The 15050-nt window shown below is 49.8% G+C and overlaps 1 protein-coding gene across 1 annotated transcript in view; it reads right to left on the bottom strand.

The window, feature by feature from the left end:
- Positions 1–3277, bottom strand: part of SLC16A14 (solute carrier family 16 member 14) — a 34073-nt gene extending 30796 nt beyond the window's left edge. The window contains exon 1 of the mRNA XM_060624052.3: positions 2702–3277. The gene's annotated coding sequence lies outside the window, so the exon portion shown is untranslated. The remainder of the gene's footprint in view (positions 1–2701) is intronic.
- Positions 3278–15050: the final 11773 nt, after the last annotated feature.

Raw genomic sequence — 15050 nt, 5'->3', positions numbered from 1 at the left:
AGGGGGCCAGAAAGAGAAGAATCAGGTGGCCTGACAAGGGGTGCGACTGGCCTAGATGAGGACTAACACCCTCGTTTTCAATCTGGGGGATAATGCTCAGCCCTGTCCAGGAAGCCAAAACAACCTGGCATTTTCCGAAAGTCCGTTTGCATCTACGACAAAGCTTGAAATAATGATACAACAAGAGTTGTAGTTTTTCACCCCATGACTTGAAACAGTAAGCATTTTCCTAAGCAACGGTAAGAACTTTAGAGTCTTACTGAATTATTAATTTTATGGGTTAAGAGATGCAGTTGCCATTGAGCTGCCTCAACATTTCCAGTTTATTTGTTCATAAATAAATGACACTGAGCAGCATTTAATTGCCAAGTTTTATTCAAGAGACGTAAGGGTGCATGTGGTGTTAGTGTCAAATAGAGAGCACTGGTGGGGGGTGAGGGGCTAAAACGAAGTCCTATTTAGTCCTCAGGAGGTCCCTAAAGGAATTACCACGCAACAGAGTCATCTGAGTTTCATATCCTAATCTCTCCGTTAGTAATTCCTGTTTTGACTAATCACAGTTAACCTACTGTCCAACCACGTTAACTAAAACAAACAAAAGACAACAGAAAAACGTATTTCTATTTCCCTGCACCCCCAAGTTTGCTTTAAGCATTTATATCATTATAAGATACAAAATAACCATTTGAGTATTATAATCCTAGTCTACAGCCAGTGAGAGAGAGAGAGAGAGAGAGAGAGAGAGAGAGAAGGAGAGAGGGAGAGAGGGAGAATGAACTGGGGAAGGTTCTGGACCACCCTGTCTCCCAGGCTCCCCGTCTTTCTACACCACATGGCCTTCAAGCTCTCCCACCTTGTCCACATCCTGACACATGCATAAAACAACATGCATGGGGCACACTGGGGTAAACGGAGGCATAGAGTGTGGGGCTTCCTCTAAGGATCAACATGAAAGATGGAACCCATTCTAGGCTGGCCTGTTGGAAGGTCAGCATACAACATGAGGGCCTTGAAACGAAGAAGGTGAAGGAAGGCAGTGGGAAGATATGGGACCAATAGTCAACCTTCCATTTGCCCCCAGTGTGAGTTCACAAATGGTGAAGCATTAATCATAAACGTAGGGAAGGCTATGAAAATGGAGGCCAGCTACATATATGTGTGTTCACAGGTTGAGGTGAAAACAATTTACAGCCAGCTGGACTGTATCAGAGATTAAAACAATTCCATTTTCTACAACTCTGTTACGGGAGTAAGTTTTATAAGCAAGTCTTTCGCTTTTAATTTGGCTTCTGTGATGATGTTAGCATGCAGTGAGTTCTGTATAAGCGACAAGCAAAGGGGACAGCGCCCCGTTAAAACGGAAATTACAACCTTCCGGAAAGGTGGACAGAGCATGATGGTGCGTGCCCCTCCAATTGGGCTCTTAGGGATTCTTCGCCCTCTAGACCTGGTGTGCACAGTAACTCTTGGGCCTTTAGGGGGCGCACTTGAGCCCAACAGGCTGAAGAGGTTTGGGGCTGAGACGGTTGGGGAGCTGGGCGAGGGCAGAGAGGGCGGCGCAGAAGAAATGGAAACTTTCAGCGTGGGTTCGCGCTCTCCTGGGGAGAACTAAACATATAAATGCCTTTTATGGGCCAGGGGCTGTGCTAGGTGGCTTCTCCACACCGATCCTGTCCGGTTGGCATCAATGTCCCCATTTCACAGATGAGGAAACTGAGCCTATTTGTCGATGGCGGGGGGGGGGGGGGGTAGGATGAAGCTTAGAGATCAAACTAGCAGGTAGTGGAGCCAGGACTGCGGGTTTCCAAAACCTGTTTTATCCACCCCACCATCTGTCTCTGTCTCTGTCTCTCTGCCTGCCACACACACACACACACACACACACACACACACGTCAGACAAGGCGAAAAGGAATCTTTCTAATCCTTGACAATAATCCTCGCTCACCCTTGCTAATTAACCCGAATCAACTTTTCCGCGGAAAGAAAAAGGGTTAATTGGTAAGCAGGGTTCAGCTCCTTCAACATCGCCAATGGCCTCGGCGGCGTTTGGCCCGGTGATGGCCGCGCCGGGCCCCTCGCCCCGTCGCCCCGTCTCCCCCAGCCCCCTTTCCTCCCCACGGAGGGGGACTAGCACCTGCGCGCCCCGCTCGGGGGCTCCTCGTTCGCCCCGCGCCCCCCGCGCCCCGAGACCCCCATCCCGCGCAGCCGCGTCCAGCGGCGGGCTCGGAACCCGCCAGCTCCGCGGGGAAGCGGGCCGAGCGCAGTCCCGGCCGCCCGCGCGGGGACGCATCCCCGAACGTCCCCCGGCCGCAGCCCCCGGTCCCCCTCTCCGCTCCGCCACTGCCCGGTTCGAGTCCCACGGTGGCCTCGAGGAGGCGGGAGCGGGGCCGGGCCGGAGTGCAGGGGGCCCCGTGCGCCCTGCCGGACGCGCGCGGGGCCCTGGCCGCCGCGGGGAGCGAGGCGCGCGTCCCCGCGCTCCGCCCGGGTCCGCGGTCCCCCGCCCGCCCCGCGGTGGCCTCGCCCGCAGCTCGCGACCCCGCGCCTCGGAGCAGCCCTGCCCGCGACCCCCCCCCCCCCCCCCCCGGCAGCCTTCCCGGCCCGGCCCCGGGCCTGCGCCGCGCCTCGCCGAGGTCCCCGGGGTGCAGCGGTCCCCCGCAGTCCAGGGTGCCCCCGGTGCGGCGCGGCCTCGGGACACTCACCGCCCGCAGCCCGCGGGGCTGCGGCCTCACTCGGCTCCCGGCCCGGATCCGCGAACTTGCAGTTTTCCTCGGAGCCCCCTGAGCGGCTGGGCGTAGAGATTTGTTGCAATGTCGCCCAGCATCCTGGATGGAGATGCCGGGGGCTGCGGCTCGGCTCTCCGGCCGGCTCCGTGCGCTCGGCGCCCGGCGCCCGGGCTCCTCTGCCGCTCGCTGCCAGGCCAGGTGAGCGTGTCGTGGAGCTCCGAGCTCCAGGCCTCAGTCCGTGTGGCTTTAAAAAGGGTACGTTTGGAGGTGCCCGAACCTAACTCGGGCTTTCTTCCAATCGGTGCAATTTCAAATCTCCACGCTCGTTCATTCCTATACCGGCTAATTCTGGTTTGGCAGGAAAAAATTGCAGTCACCTCACGTGCACACTCTTGTGGCCGGTTGAAGTTTATAGCTTTGGCTGAGGCTCGCGAATGCTCTGCACATTTATAATCGGAGGAAAGGGTTGGAAGCCTGACCCAACACGCCCGTGAGAGAAGTACCTTCCCTTTCACCGAGAGAGCGGAGAAGCGAGGAAGAAAGCCCTCACCCAAGTCTGGGCCGCAAAATATGGCAGTTTGTGGATGGAAGAGTCGAGCAGGTCTCGCAGGGTTCTTGGCCAAAGAGGACTGAAAATCCCTAATTCTTTGCCCCATTGCGGGTCCCGCCCTCACCGCTCTTTCTCCAGGATCTGCCCTTTTTGTCTGCTACACGTTCAAGGGCACCAGGCACACATTTCATTTCACGTGTGTGTACCCTGTTGCCAACACAATTCTTCGCCGGTGGGAAGTTTGCAGTATTTGTTAAGAGAATGTGAATCAATGAAGCCAGTGCTGTTTTACCCTCCCCCGGAGGACTTTGTAGGCGTTTTCTATTGCTGTTGTAATAAATTACCACAACTTTAGTGGCTGAAAACACAAGTCTATGATCTTCCAGTTCTGGAGGTCAGAAGTCTGAGTGGGTCTTACCGGGGCAAAATCAAGGTGTGGACCCAGTTCTGTTCCTTCTGGCAGCCCTAGGGAAGAGCCGGGAGGTTCAGAGGGTGCCACATTCCTTGGCTCCAGGCCACATTCTGTCTTCAAAGGCAACAGCAATGCATCATGCTGTCACATCACCCTCTGTCCCCCCTCCTCGGCTTTTAAGGGCTCTTGGGATTGCATTGGGTTTCCCCGGTGGTAATTGGATTACTGGATAATCCAAATCGTCTCCCTGTTTTAAGGTCAGCTGATTAACAATCTTAATGCCACTTGCCACCTTAATTCCTCTTCCGCTACGTCAGGTGCCGTGTTCACTGGTTCTAGGGTTTAGGACGCGGACGTCTTTGCGGGACCATTATTCTGTCTACCACAGATTTCCTTCTTCTTTCCTTTGTCTCTTGTTTCATTTTCTTATTGTTGCAAAAAAGAATATTCACATGTGTTTCACATCGCCATTTCTTATATCGAATCTTGACTAGAAAATAATTGAGAACACTGTGAGAAATTATGGCTAACCGAGGACGTTTTGATGAGGCACTAGGCTTATGCGTTCCAAATGTTTTAAATTGCTGATCAGAACATGAGCCAACCGGATGTTTTGTGTGGTACTTTGGGCTGTCCTCAGATAGCACTCACTTCAAGCAGGCTGTTGCCAGCGTGTCAAGATTGGGAAGTACCTCAAGGGCAGGTGACCCGTCTTGTTTGAAAAGAGATCTGTGAGATTTTTAAGTCTGTTTTTTTTCCCCTCTGAGACCGTATACGTTTATTGAGGTCTAAGTGATGCAGTATGAGCTGTACGTATTTAAATGTGCAATTTGATGGGTTTTAGCCTAAGTCTGGGGAACCATATCATCTCACTCTAATAACTCCAGGATTTTCCTTGTGCCCTTGGTAATCCAGGCTTCACCCTGTCCCCACATCCCAGGCAACCTGTCATCTGTTTTCCGAGGAGCTTCTACTCTGGACCATGTGTCGTTCACATCTGGGATGCCCAAAGAAGGTTTTGCTTTTCTTTCTGTTTCCAGCTTTACTGACATATAATTGACGAATAAAAGTGTGTGTGTTGTAAGCGTACAATGTGATGACTTATACACCATGTACATTGTGAAATGGTTGCCTCAATCAAGTTAATGAACGCATCCATCCCTTCACGTAGTTACCTTTTCCTCTGTGGTGAGGGGAAGAGAGAGAGGGGGAGAGAGAGAATCCCGAGCAGCAGGCCCAATGCGGGGCTCGAACTCACAAAGCCAGAGGTCAGGACCTGAGCCAAAACCAAGAGTCGGACGCTTAACCGACTGAGCCACCCAGGCTCCCCTCTCTTGGTTTTAATCATACATTCAACTGATTTCATAACTCCACATTGGAGTTGGGGTGGAAATAAGCACTTGGACATTCTGTGACTTAATTTTGGTGGCTTAATGGTGTGAATTACTCATAGATTGGGAAAGAAAATCAGCTTTTAGGGAAGTCGCTAGCACAAAATATTGAAGGTTTTGATGCAGACACTACATCGTTGGCCCCGGGGACGTTGTTCCGTCCATCCCTCGGGGTGGAAGGCAGCCCTACCCACACCCCTCCAGGTTTACGGCGAGGAGACTCTGATGGTTCCTTTTGTGTCAGCCTGACCAACAAGTGCTGGTGAGGGCGTGGAGACGTCAGAACCCTCGCATCTGTTGGTGGGAATGTAACATAGCGTAGCTGCCGCGGAAGAGTGTGGCCGTCCCTCCAACGTTTAAGCAAGGAATCACCAAATGGCTCCGCGGTCCACGCCTCCGTATACACCCCAGAGTGAGGAGAACATATGTCCACGCGCAAACTTGGGCTTGGATGTTCACAGCAGCATTATTCATAACAGAGGTGGAAACAACCCGAATGACTATCAGCTGATGAATGGCTACATGAAATGCGTGAAATCTGTCAAATGGAACGTCATTCAGTAATAAAAAGAAGCACTAACACCTGTCACCACACGGACGCATCTCGAAAATGTTAAGCAGAAGAGGCGAGTCACAAAAGATTACATGTTGTCTGGTTCCATTTATAGGGAATGTCCAGAATGGGCACCGCTGCAGAGAGAGAAAGTGGGTTAGTGGTTGCCTCGGGCTGGAGATGTTGGGGAGGAGGAAATGGAGAGCGTCTGCTGATGGGGACAGTGCTCCTTGTGGGGGCAGGGAGGGATGAAACCATTCTAAAAGTGATTTTGGTGATGGTTGTGCAAGACTGTGTATAAAACTAAAGACTGTTGAATTGTAAAAACAAAACCCAAAACCAGTAAAAAAAAAAAAAAAATCCCCCTCCCCCAAACTGACTAGAGTGGGCCGTGTATAAACCAGTGTTGGGGAAGGTCATGGAAAAGACGTGACCATGACTTGACCCGTGACCGGGACCTGGACGCTCAGAGGCTCCCCACCCCTGCACCTGTCCTTGGAATGCGGGGTCCACTTGCCTTTCCCATTCCCAGAGGTGCTCCAAGGACAAAACCTTGAGATGGCGATGTGGTGTTGAGAACACCTGCCTGGGAAATGTGACCCAACCTAGTTAAGGTCTCTATCTAAACTTTTAAGATGTGGTGGGTGGTACAGGGACCCACTTGCCTTTCTGGTGCCCAGGACAAGCCTCATATGTAAGTTCCCTTGCTCCTTAAAGCCGCCATCTACAACCTGGAGTGGCCTGCCTCTTTCTTTGGTCTCTCCCTGCTCTCTGAGGGCAGGGGGTGGGGGGGGGGCTAGTTTCAGGTTTTACCAGGGAAGCTCCCAGAAGAGCTATGAACCAATTGGAGGGCCAGCCAAGGAGACCAGAGAAATGGGCCTTGGGAAAAGGCTCTTAGGGGGGAATCTGGAGTGGGCCAGGGACCTCTGTGCGGGGAGGAGTGGCCTGTATGTCAGGTGCTCGTGGACTGCCAAGTGAGTACAGGGGCGCCCCGAAAACCCCAGCTGGTCTAATGCGCTTGTCGGAGGCACTGCGCAGAGCACACTGGGATGAGGAAGAGAAACGCGTGGCTGTGCGGTGGGCTGGCCTCTACTGCGGGCAGTTCAACCGGCCCCTGGCTAGTGGCTGAAGCTCGAGTCAGGAAGTTAGAAGAAGGGCTCCGGTTAGAGAAGGATGTTCAAGTGCCCGCAACTCTGTTGGTTTTGGGGTGGGAAAGCAGGATCCTAAATTAGACACCCCGGTGTGCCTTTCTTCAAAGCTAGGAGGGCGCAAGGTGTCACAGATTCAGGTCCGGGCGCTTATGACAGAGCCAGGTGAGGACACTGAGGGTTGGAATCTCTGAGAAAGTGATGGAAATGAGGAAGAGGAGGTCATGGTGAGTGACAGGAAAACAGAGGAAATCCCCTGTGCCTTCTGACCCCTAAAACAAAGGACAATTAAAAAAAAATTTTTTTTAATGTTTGTTTATTTCTGAGAGAGGGAGAGAAACAGAGCATGAGTGGGGGAAGGGCAGACAGAGAGAGAGAGAGACACAGAATCCAAAGTAGGCTCCAGGCTCCGAGCTGTCAGCACAGAGCCCGACGTGGGGTCGAACCCACAGATCATGACCTGAGCTGAAGTCAGACGCTTAGCCGACTGAACCGACTCTCATCAGATCTTTCACCATGGCCATTTTGAAGTCTTTTGCATTGCAGACGATTGTTTTACTCTGATGCTTTGGCAAAAGTGCTTCGTCTTCAAGGAAATTCATGGAAAAGGCTTTGACAGTTTCTGATAACTAAGATAATGTGCCTTCACATGGGAGCGACAACGGTGAGCCTTTCAAGTGCTTCCTGAAGGCTACCTGCCTGGCCCCCAGATACGTCATGGGATGGTAGCTGGACACTTGTCCCTGTTCTCTTTCCCCACATCAGTGAAATGGGCTCATTACATTGCTGACACAATGTTAACATATAAAGACTTGCCTGTGTTGCAGGACAGAGGCTTTATTGGAGCGCCTGTGAAGCAGAGAATGAGCAGTGAACCCACAGACAAATCCAGGCCTGGGTACCACCATAAGGTGTTGAGAGTCATCTGGTTGGGGAAGACCCCCCTTGTCCCCAAAGCTGTGATTGATAAGGTGCAAGCTTATCCAGCCCCTGAGAATGTGAAAGAGGTACATGCTTTTGTAGGAATTTGGGGTGTCAGAGAACTCTCATTCCCCACCTGGCACAGTGTCTCCGTCCCTTCTGCCACCTGGCAAAGAAAGGACATATATGGGACTGGGGATCAGACCTATAAGCCACCTTTGAGAAGGCAAAAACAAACAGAAACAGCAAAAAAGCCTGATGAAACACATTGACACTCTGGGCATCCCTCAAGTTAGAGTTAGATGTGTTAGTGACCCCAGGAGGGATGGTCAGACACTGTGGCAGAGACAACAAAGTGGTGAGGGGCCCTAGGATTTTGGTTCCAGCTCTGGAAGGAGGCAGAAGCCCAATGTCCTCCCGCAGAGCAGTGGATGCGGTGTTCCTCTGGGTGAAGCCTCTCTCACAGCAGCCAGTAAGCTGAGCTCAGAGCATGTCTGCCTGGTGATTACTCATGAGTCCTGGAAAGACTTTTGGTACATCTGTAAGAGCCTAAGGCAGCCCTCGCTGTTTTTCATGTCCCAGCTCATGAGGCACTGACACTCAGGGCAATTAGGAAGCTGACGACCTGGCAAGAGTCAGAGCCCTAGTCGATGCAGCAGATTGGGTGCAGAGAAAAGAATGGCCACCACAGTGCCCAAATAAAATGGCATTTTGCCAAGGATGCTGGATTGCTTTTAAAGGATAGTGACTTGGTTAATGCAGGAACAGCATGTTCCGTATGTTCTGAATAATGCCCAGGGCAAATACCAGAAGAATCTGGGGCCACTCGCCGGAGTTCCCAGCCAGGGAGGGATTGGCGAATTGATTATGGTGGTCCCTTCCCTCTGAATGAGCGTTCTAAATATGCCTTGGTTTGTAGGGACAACTACATCTGGCCTGCCTCCAACTTTCCCTGTTGCCATGCAAACCAAGCTGCCACTGTCAGGGGACTAGAGAAACTGAGTACTCTGTACAAGTACCCTCGTTGAATAGATGGCGGTCAGGGAGCACCTGTTAAGGGTCATGGTGGGCAGACTGGGCAATAAAACGTGACACTGAATGGAGATTCTAACTCCCCCCCTAACCCACTAACAGCGGAGGAGGTAGAAAGAACAAATGGAATATTAGAGTAGCAGAAGAAACTGTTACCAGGTAAAACCACCTTGGCCGAGTGGACTAAAGTATTGTCCCAGGCTGAAATACATTCAAATGACCAACCAGTAGGGCTTATTGTCCCACATGCCAGGCTAGGGACCTCTGCCGAGGCATCTAACACAAGAAAGGCATCCGACACGGTGGAGGCGGGGAAGTCAGACAGCCGTTGCCTGACTCTCCCCGAGATCGAGCCGCTCTGACGCTGAGAACACCAAGCCCAGCACACCTGGAAAGGAGTCATCGACTGAAATTTGCACTGGGATGTGCTACTGGGACGGTGAGTTAGGGACGGTGAATGAGTTTGCACCCCTGGGTGGTGGTGGGGTGGAGTACTCGATCTCCATTGGGATCCCATTGTCCTGAAGCGAGCCGGACCTGTGAAAATGTACCGTGTGCAAAACGGAACACCCGCCATCAAGAGAGGGGAAGAAGGGGGCGTCCTGTCCCCAGTGCATCGCCTCGTGCGCCGTCTCCCCTGGCCAACACGTCTAGTATGTGCAGCCAGGTCACCTTTCCCAATCGGCCAACCTCCCTCTCCTCAAGGGCAGATGGGCATATTATGTCTTTCACTGGTATGATCGTTTGACAGTGTCTCTGTTCCCTCCACTGGCTTGGAAAATGTCACAGCTTATACCAAAGTCCTTATTAAGTTTACCTGGCAAGACTCAACAAAGCCTGTCCTTACTGAACACTGAAATGTCCCTGAGGAGATAGCTGTCCTCCAAAATAGAATGGCCTTAGCCATTACTACAAGGAGGCACTGGTGTCATTATCCAGACAGAAAGTTGTGTGTTCGTACCTGATGAGTCGGCTACCGTATCATTTTTATTAAATCACACGGGGACTCAAGTGAACGCCAAGCTTAGGAGACTTGATACATCAGTGGTTCGGAACCTGGGGCTCTTAGTCGAAAAGGTTGTCACCGATTTTGGGAATCCTTGCCTTGATCTGGGTTTTCCCTCACACGCGCCTGTATCGTTGCTGTGGGATCTGCCTCCTGCAGCCAGGCGGACGACAAATGAGCCAAGGTCAGCCACCTGGCGGACCGCTCAGTGCCACTGCAGAAGAGGGGCACGTATGAATTGTAAGAGCTGGTCACGACAAGGGGTGGAGAGTTGGGGAGGTCATCGAGGAGATGAGACGACCCGTCGATCCGTGAGCTGGACCTGGGCACTCGGAGACCCCTCATCCCCTCCCCTGTCCTTGAAATGTGGGTTCTGCTTGCTTTTCCCACTCCCAGAGGCTGCTCTGAGGACACAGCCTTCAGACAGTAGGTGGTGTTGAGAACACCTGCACAGTATACGTGACTGAACCCAGTTAAAGCCTCCGTATAAACGTCTACGATTTGGCGGGCTATGTACCTAAAGTCCAAGATACAATTAATTAAATAACTCTGTTCTTTAAGTACCTTCTTTAACCTCATCTTCAGCAACAATATCCATGGAATCATGGTTGTGACGTCCTAGTAATATATTTGTCTAATGCATATCATTGGAAAAGCCTACTGATTTAAATTAAGACAAATTTTTTTTTTAGCTTTATCCCAAGAGAGACAGAGAGAGCATGAATGGGGGAGGGGCAGAGAGAGGGAGAGAGACAGAGAATCCCAAGCAAGCTTCGTTCTGTCGGCACAGAGCCCAACGTGGGGCTTGAACTCACAAAACCGTGAGACCATGTCCTGAGCTGAAACCAAGAGTTGGACGCTTAACCGACTGAGCGACCCAGGTGCCCCTAAAAGCCTAATTATTTTAAAGCTCGTCAGCCTGTGTCTTGCTCTGTGTTTCCTGCAACACCCCCCTTTTCTCTCACTGTCCGCACATACCTGTCTGATATGACAGGCAGAGCCCAGTGTTTGCCTGAAGGTCTGGTTCACGAGCCAGAAGGCCATTTGCTTTTCCAAGAGGGTGTTATAAGCAAGGACGTGAGAGCAATCCCAAGCGCTCAGGGCGGAATTTTCTTCCTGATGTAGGACGTCCTCGGACACTTGATCCCAAAGCACCACCACGGCCTGTGCCCCAGGTGGTTTCAAGCTTACCTTTACCATGAATTCAAGTTCAAGAACAGATCAGAGTGAAATGTAGCAAAATCAGCAACATGTTTCTGTCTTTACATTAGTCTTCCAATTTTCTTGCATTTTCCTTTCTGATAAAAATAATCAATATCCTTATGAAGTAGCATGGGATTCCGTAAGAGTAGAAGCTCTAAAAATGCCAGTGCTGCCGCTAACTTGGAAATTAAACACTTTCTCACGCGTGTGTCTTAAAAGAAGTAATGCTCAGTTCGTGGGCATTGTATGATAGTTTTGTTGGTTAATATCATTACCCGAGTTTTAAAGACTTCTGTGAAATCAGTGATGTTAGTGAGCACATCATTAAACATTTTTCTTGCAGCTATAGTTTTTCTTCTTTTATTCAATATCCGTTGTCCTGAATAGTTGCTTGTAGATCAAATCTTATTTTAAATGCTCTCAGGGCGTTCACTAATGGAAATGCCCAATGAATCCTTCTGAGGTTAGAAGAACACTCATATGCTGATGTATTTACGTACCGACTTCATTGTTTTATAGGTTCAGATTTAAACTTTATTATTTCCCTTAAAGCAGAGTATACTTGTAACTTCTACTATTTTTAAAATATTCTCAGTGTTTAAAAACGGATCATTGTCATTAAACATTCATGCTCTGTGCTCAAAAGTCAACTCCACATCATATTCCTTTGAGAAGGTCACTAATGAATAGGACTGAATCTGGGACTCCAGGAACCCAGATGAGAAAGACCTAGCATTTTCTCTTGTCAGTCATGACCTCAGCCTTTATTTGCAGGAGCAAATGTTTCCGATGAAACCGGGTGAAGCGGTGAGATGGATGCTGTGATCCGAAGAGGAAAAGAGTTTGGATGGGAGCACTTGACATTTCCTACTTGTGGGACAAGTGTGTTCTCCAGGAAGTGACACAAACTGCTGTAGGACAATGTGTCTTTTAAGGGAGAATCAGTAGCAGGTTCTTTTACTTTACATAGGAGGAAGATGGCTCTTTGTTCTACAATTCTGTTTTCTGTTGTTGTTGTTGTTGTTGTTGTTTTTAACATCCCTTTATTTTTGAGAGATAGAGTGCGAGCGGGAAAGGGGCAGGGGGTGAGGGAGACACAGAATCTGAAGCAGGCTCCAGGCTCTGAGCTGTCAGCACAGAGCCCAACGCGGGGCTCGAACCCACAAACTGTGCGATCATGACTTGCGTCGAGGTCGGACGCTTAACCGACTGAGCCACGGGCACCCCCTTTGACTCTGTTTTTTATGGTCACTTTCAGTGGATTTCTTTTGCTTCTACCCCTGTACCTTCCAGCTGGACAGACAAACCTAGGAAACCCATTAGCGAGAGGTCAGGATAGGCTGCACCTCTTCAGCCCGTTGTGGCAGTGTTTGTGGACCTCTTCGTTCTGTCCTGCCATTGGGCCTTTCTCCACTCTCTTTTCTGCCTGACTCTTGCTCATGTTGACTTGACCTTCTGTCTGAGGTTTCCAGTTTTCCTCGTCACCTTGATGGCAAACTGGACCTCCAGTGCTCTCTCTCTGGGACACCAGTGGATCTTCCAGCCCCAGATGGTTTCTGTAACCTTGCTCAGCAGGCCAGTCCCCCAGCTGGGCCTACATAGGCTCCTCTGTGAGAGAAGATCAGTTGATTTCAATATATTGTGAAGGCCAGAGGCCAGCATTAGGAAACTCCTAGGACTGTGTAACGAGTGATTATGAAAAGCAAAGAGCTATCCTCTTCCTGGATGCAAGGCAGCAGAAATGTGTGCCAGAAGCCAAGAGCACACAGTGCTTAGGTATTTAGGTTGTGAGGTCAGCCAGACCTGAGCTGGACCCTGTTCTTCCCTTCGGTGTTTATGTGGCCTGGTCATTGGCCCTAGAGTAGACGTGATGACAGGGCCGCATCAAAGGGTTATTGTGAAGGTTAAGTAGGATAATGCGTGCAAAGCACGTACTTCGCATGTAAGTAGGGGACTTCATTTTAACATAGTGAAAATGGTGTCGTCTAGATCCATTCCATTTCAGAGAGAAAATGGCCTTATAGTGGCACTTTTGAGAGGCAACATAAAATAGTGGTTAAGAGCATAAACCCTACAGGGGCGCCTGGGTGGCTCAGTTGGTTAAGTGTCTGACTCCTGACCTCAGCTCAGGTCATGAGCTCGCAGTTTGTGGGATCGAGCCCCACATTGGGTTCTGTGCTGATTGTGGAGCCTGCTTGGGATTCTGTCTCTCTCTTTCTCTCTCAAAATAAATAAATAAACATCAAAAAAAAAAAAATCCATAAACTCTGGAACCTTATTGCCTGGATCCAAATCCCAATATTCACTTTTATTTTTTTAACCTCTTAATGAGGTTACTTAGCTTATTTATAGCTCAGTGTCATCTTCTGTAAAATGGAAAGAAGAAGGAGAAGGAGAAAGAACAGAAAGGGAAGAAGAAGAAGAAGAAGAAGAAGAAGAAGAAGAAGAAGGGGAAGGAAAGAACAGGAAGGGGAAGAAGGAGGATGAAGAAAGAGTTGGAGGAGGAGAAGAAAGGGGAGAGTGAGGAGGAGAAGAAGGTGGTGTCTTTCTTGGGTTGTTGTGAGGTGTAAATGATTTAGAGCATATAAAGTCAAGTGACATCTGGCTCCCAATGTGAGGCACTGAGAAAGAGGGAGCATTCCTTCTGTGAGACTCTTTTTTTTTTTTTTTTTAATTTTTTAATGTTTATTTATTTTTGAAAGAAAGAGTGACAGAGCATGAGCAGGGGAGGGGCAGAGAGGGCGGGAGACACAGAATCCGAAGCAGGCTCCAGGCTCTGAGCTGTCAGCCCAGAGTCCGACGCGGGGCTCGAACTCCCAGACCGTGAGATCATGACCTGAGCCGAAGTCGGACGCTCAACCGACTGAGCCACCCGGGCGCCCCCCTTCCGTGAGACTCTTGACAGAAAATACATAAGCTAAGTCTCGTCATGAGGAAACATCAGACAAACCCGAATTAGGGCTTTTCCAGAGCATAACTTCCCTGTGCTCTTCAAGAAGGGGAGTGTCAGGAAGGAGAAAGATTCGGGAGCAGTCCAGATGAAAGGAGCCGAGAGAGACATGACAACTAAATACAGTGTGGGATCCTGGACCGCGCTACACAATTTTGAGCTAAATCAGACTTACCTCTGGAGATTAGGTTATAGTGTTATGATGTTGCTAAATTTTTGATTTTGGAAGTTGTCCTTTGGTTATGTGAGAGAATGCCCTCGTTTTTAGGAAACGCTCCCCGAAGTATCTGGGAGTGAAGAAGAATTTTAAAAATATGGGAAGTCCTTGGAACAATGCCTGGCACTTAGCAGGACAAGAGTGTCCCCTGTTCTTTGCTAACTGAACTTTTAGTTATTTGCTAACTGAATTTTTTTCTGGTGCCAAAATCCACTTAGCGTCAAACAGTGCCCATTGTGGCCTTCATTAACAATGTTGTAGGGAACTGGCTAATCTGACTGCTTTTACTTTTCCTGTTTCTCAGCCTTTGATTTTGGATCTTATGCAGTCTCAGAAAATATAGAAAAGCTACAGTGAGTTTTCTTTGCAGACTTAACATTTCTCCATTCCTCTTGGTTCCTCCTGCCCTCTCTATCTCTCTCCATGCCTCTTTTAGTTCAGTTCAGTGCATTTGGACTATGGAAGGTGAACCTACCTGGGGTACCTGGAACAAAATGGAGTGGATCGACTCATCTGCCTCAGTAGAGGATCCCTGCTACCAGGCACTGGGAGGGCAGCTTGTCCAAGGGGAGTGGGACATTTGTAGAGAAGAATATTCCCCAGAGATCTTTAAGTGCTTTACCATGGTCCTGTCTTCCCCCATAGGATGAGCTAATCAGGTGGTATATGAAGGAGGGGTGTTAAATAAAAATGCCTACCTACCCAAGCCATATGTTGGTTCCCAATTCCTCGTGTGGATAACTCTGAAGGGACCGATGTGGCCAGATAAGGGCAAGAGAGCTACCTTTCAAAACCTTGCCATGCATGGATGGCTAAACCTTGAACCAACACTTGGTGACTTCTACGTTGGGGTGAGTGGACCGAGTGAATGTGGTTTTAAATCTTAATGGAGAGATGTTTGCCAATGGGAAGGATGGAAAATGGTTTGGCTCCCCTCAATCT

This window comes from Panthera onca, chromosome C1 (genome assembly GCF_046562875.1).
Source record: "Panthera onca isolate mPanOnc1 chromosome C1, mPanOnc1 haplotype 2, whole genome shotgun sequence".
NCBI classification, from domain to species: Eukaryota; Metazoa; Chordata; class Mammalia; order Carnivora; family Felidae; genus Panthera; species Panthera onca.
Note: the sequence above shows the minus strand (reverse complement) of the source record. Positions and strands in the feature narration are given on the sequence as shown.